We start from the raw sequence: 5,000 nt of genomic DNA, 5'->3' as shown, positions 1-5,000 counted from the left end.
ACAATTTTAATATCACAACCCTTTTCAGTTGTAATCACATGACGTCCAACAGAGAGCGGTGTGTTTATTAATGAATTGGCCCGTTTTATGGATGGACTCTTAAAACTGTGTTCAAACATTCCTCTTAATTCTTTCTACTGAGCACCAAAGACAAACAGCTAAAGCCATCTGAAAGGCACACGCAAGCCTCATCCTGTAATAGTTTTTTGATATTTTAATAGGGACGAGGCGTATGAAGTCTGTATGCTGCTTCATCTTGCGTCATGTCTTTGAACAGGTACACTCTTCTCTTATTTTCATTTCATTTTTAATGGCACTCTGGCCTTGACTTGTCTCCATCATTGGATGGGTGGAGAGAAAGAATATTTCCATCAAAGGCGCCTCTTAGCGTCAGGCTAGCTGCTAATTGAGTCCCAGCTCAGATGCGGCGCTCGTGCGGCCATGTGCTGTGCCGCCTGCCAGGCTCCACGCGTTGGACAGGATTAGCAATCAGCTAGCATTTCCTGCGCTAATTAGCGTAATGGTCAGGATTAGCAATCAGCTAGCATTTCCTGCGCTAATTAGCGTAATGGTCCTGGCTAGGGTCGCCCAAACCCCTTCCAATCTTTAATTTGACATCTGCTATGGCATACACTCACACATACTCACACTCAAAGTAGCAATAAACAAGGCTGACTGCAGAATAAACACAATATGTGGTTATTCCTGTCTCCATGTGTGGAGTCTCAGTCCTCAGTATTCTGGTCATACACTGAGCCTTTTTTATTTTTAAAGTGGCTAAGACCAGCCCCATCCCACTCAGCAGAGATAAAGGTCAAACGTCCAAAATAGTTAACTGGGCTCAAGAATATAGTCATGACTGAAAAAACCTCTGGAGGGCAAACACAAGCTCAGAGTCTGCCAAGAAAATAAAAAGAGAATTAAAAGAGTTGTTGCTTATTAGGATCAACATTATACAGAAACCTTGACAAGAGGCTGTTTTTTTTTATTTATTTTATATTTCCTCCCGTAGCTCCTCCATATTCATCGTCCACAAACAGCAGGCTTTGAAGCCTGGATTGGACTATCCTGAAGCACAAGTTGTGCTGAACCGCTAGTCAGCCACAGGGCGATTGACTTTGAATCTGAATTGCATTAAAGAGAAAAGCGCTCTCTAGTGCCTGAAGATCACCCCCCCCCCCCCCCCCCCCCGTCAACCCAACACACACAAACACACACATACACACACGCACACACACGCGCACGGCGCCACAGCCAACTCCCACTGCGTCTCAGCAGGTCCACTCAGAAGCCTCGCTTGGCAACTGCATTCCAGAAGAACGTTCCCAGCTGAGCTCTGCTCGCTGTGCTATTTCATCTAGTCTTCATTTCTCTGGGTTTGTTTGTTTTTGTTTTGGTTGTTGTGCATAATGTCTTCCGTACTTCCCTTGATACAGGGCAATCCATTTTTATGTCTGCTGAAAAAGGCTGAAAAAGGCTGGGCAAGGTTGGCAAGGTTGGCGAGAGCCGGCAGAGATGGGTGCTGTCGACAAGCCCAAACTCACAGGGGGGGGGGGGGGGGGGGGGGGGCTACAGGAAGGGTGAGAGGGGTTGGCGCTCGACTGAGCCTCCAGCGGAATCTGGCAAGGACCTGTCGGCCATTTGACCATTTGACCACACTTAGCCTGGACTTGAGGTTGGCAGGTGTGTGTGAAAGGTTTCTGTCAGAAGGGCACTCAGGGTAGCTAGGCTACTAGCTCAGGAGGGGTTTCTGTATTGCTTTGATTGGCTTTGATTCATAACACCAAATCACAGTACCTCTGGTGGCACTAATGTGGCTGTCCTCTTGACTGACTGGGAATAGTGGGTATATTGAAGGCCAAAGTCCTTTGCGATCCCTGGTTGCCATTTTGTAAATGCTGTTCTCTGCCCTGACTGTGCGATGATGACTGTTAGCTTTCAGGAGCTGCCAGACAGCATGTTCAGTAATGTGGGTTATTAGGTGATTAGCATTGCCCTGTCCTTTGGCTATGCATAGAGCTGTGTGTTATTCTGGGACGCTTGGAATACAGCCGCATTGGGCTACAGGTGGACTTTGTGTTTGGGTGGAGCGTTTCGGACACAGCTCTGCCCTTGGATTACGGGTGGAGTTTGCATTTTGGGTGGAGCGTTTCGGACTCGGCTCTGCCCTTGGTTACGGGTGGAGTTTGCGTTTGGATGGAGCGTTTTGGACACCACACTGCCCCCTTGTGGAGGCTGTAGTTGGAGCATGAGAAGCCTGGCACTGGGGGGCGCCAGCGAGCAGCAGAATCAATTAATCACAGAAACACACGCAGGACAGTCAGCCAGCTGCCAGCCACCTGTCATCACTCCAGCTGTGAGGGGTGAAAGGGAAGAGAGGGGAGTTAGCACGGTTGGGTTAGCATATCATCCTCCCATTTCTCTCTCTCTCTCTCTCACACTCTCTCCCTCTCTCTACATCCTTCTATACCCCCCTCTCTATCTCTTTCTCTGTCAGCAAGAGTACACATCTCCATAGAAGAGCAAGACCCAACACCATGCATGTTAGAGACTTTACTGGCAAATCTCCTTCCTCACTGGTTTTCTACAGCTACCTACTTCCTGTGAAGAGAGGGGTGACCTGTGCATACTGGGCACTGAATACAACAGCACACTTAAAACACACTCAACCATGGTGCCATGGTTACAGAGGGTTTACATCAGCCATCACCTGTCCAGCCCTATTCACAGACACAGACATGTCTGGCTCCTTAACAAGCACACACACACACACACACACACACACACACACACGGACACACACACACACATGCACACGCGCGGACACACACACACACGGACACACGGACACACACATACACACACACACACACGCGTGGGCGCGGACACACACACACACACACACACACACATTCCCAGAGTTATGATTTCTGCTCAGTGCAAAGTGTGTATATGAGCCACACTCATCGTAACATATCATTACTGGCCTTTCAATGGATAATCACCAGGTGACACTACCCAGCCCGCCCCCAGTCTCAGGTGATGGAGTCCAGCAAGGAGCGACCGGGGATGGGGGTGGGTACACATATACCACACACACACACACACACACACACACACACACACACACACACACTATGGCTGGATGCAGGCTGATTGTAAACACATGTTTTGATTGGCCAACATGCTGATTCAGACTCAAAACAAAACAACAATAATAACAAGAGCCAAATCAAAACGATTGGCCAGCGCGGGCGTCCGTGGCCTACCGGTTAGGGAGTCGGACTCGTGACTGAAGGGAATCAATCCCTGACTGGTAGGAATGTGGGTGGAGGGGAGTGATTGAACAGCTCTCTTCCACATCCATATCCACTGATGAGGTGCCCACCCCCACTGATCACTGCTCCGAGTGTGTGTGTGTGTATGTGTGTGCGTGTGTGCGTGTGCGTGTGCGTGTGCGTGTGCGTGTGTGTGTGTGTGTGTGTGTGTGTGTGTGATTGTGAATGTTTGCACACTACCCCCAGATGGGTAAAATGCAGAGAACAAATTTCCGTGCTGGACATTAATTAATTGGCTGCTTCTCCTGTCACTCGCGCAGATGCTTTTCTGAGGCTGTGGTCAACACTGACCTTTCCTACGGCACGCAGTCGAACAAACATGATGCACACCCACTCCAAAGTAGATGCACACACACACACACACACACACACACACAAACACACACACACACGCACAAACATGCTGCACACACACTCCAAAGTAAAGGCGCCAGGAGGAGAAATCAGATGGAGTGGTACACACACACACACACACACACACACACACATACACACATGACACACACACAAAAAGATAAACAAGCTCCTTTTTCTTGATCTCTGTCTGGGAAAACATTGGCACACACATCCTTAAGCACACATACAATTGACACACACAACCAAAAAGCATTTACCCACAGAGAACACAACACAAACAGCTAATACACACACAGCACGACACATTACAACACTCTCTCACACACACGCACACACACGTGCACACACACACAGAGAAAACAGAAATCTTGGTGTAATTCTTTCCCTTTGTGAGCACTGATTATGCAGGTCCTTGTGATGGTCCTTGTATGGTGATGGCAGTGGTCTTGTTAGGAGATCAATCAGATCCTACTACTCTATCCCTCCTAATCTCTCTCTCTCCCTTCCATCTCTCTCTCTCTCTCTCTCTCTCTCTCTCTCTCTCTCCCTCCATCTCTCTCTCTTTCTCTCCCACCTCCCTCCACCTCTCTCTCTTTCTCTCCTACCTCTCTCCCTCTCTCTCTCTATTCAATTTGATTCAATTCAACAAGCTTTATTGGCATGACTATTCCAAAAGAAACTGTGTTGCCAAAGCATATATAGGAATATAGAAAACATCAAAACATAACATAACATCACAGCATGTGTGATTAGAAACATAAGCAGATGGACACACATACAAAACACTCTGTCTGGCGTCCCTGACTCTGTGTGAGTGAGTTTGTGTGTGTGTGTGTGTGTGTGTGTATGTGTGTGTGTGTGTGTGTATGTGTGCGTGCGTGCGTACGTGTGTGTATGTGTGCGTGCATGTATGTATGTGTGCGTGCGTGCCTGTGTGTATGTGTGCGTGCGTGTGTGTGAGTGTGTGTGTGAGTTTGTGTGTGTGTGTGTGTGTGCGTGTGTGTGTGTGTATGCGTACGTGTGTGTATGTGTGTATGTGTGTGTGTGTGTGTGTGCGTGCGTACGTGTGTGTATGTGTGCGTGCATGTGTGTATGTGTGTGTGAGTGTGTGTATGTATGTGTGTGTGTGTGTGTGTGAGTTTGTGTGTGTGTGTGTGTGTGCGCACATGTGTGTATGTGTATGTGTGTGTGCGTGCGTGCGTGTGTGTATGTGTGCATGTGTGTATGTGTGCGTAGCAGGGGCCTTTTCTTATCCTGCATGTCGCAGCTGCTGTAGAGCCCATGTGATGTTTAGACATCACGCAG

The 5,000-nt window shown here is 48.3% G+C and overlaps 1 protein-coding gene across 1 annotated transcript in view; it reads right to left on the bottom strand.

The window, feature by feature from the left end:
* The window catches only part of LOC121689349 (neurexin-3-like), a 561,367-nt gene that overhangs the window by 335,658 nt on the left and 220,709 nt on the right, over positions 1–5,000 (bottom strand).

The sequence above is a fragment of the Alosa sapidissima genome, chromosome 18 (genome assembly GCF_018492685.1).
Source record: "Alosa sapidissima isolate fAloSap1 chromosome 18, fAloSap1.pri, whole genome shotgun sequence".
Taxonomy (NCBI): Eukaryota; Metazoa; Chordata; class Actinopteri; order Clupeiformes; family Clupeidae; genus Alosa; species Alosa sapidissima.
Note: the sequence above shows the minus strand (reverse complement) of the source record. Positions and strands in the feature narration are given on the sequence as shown.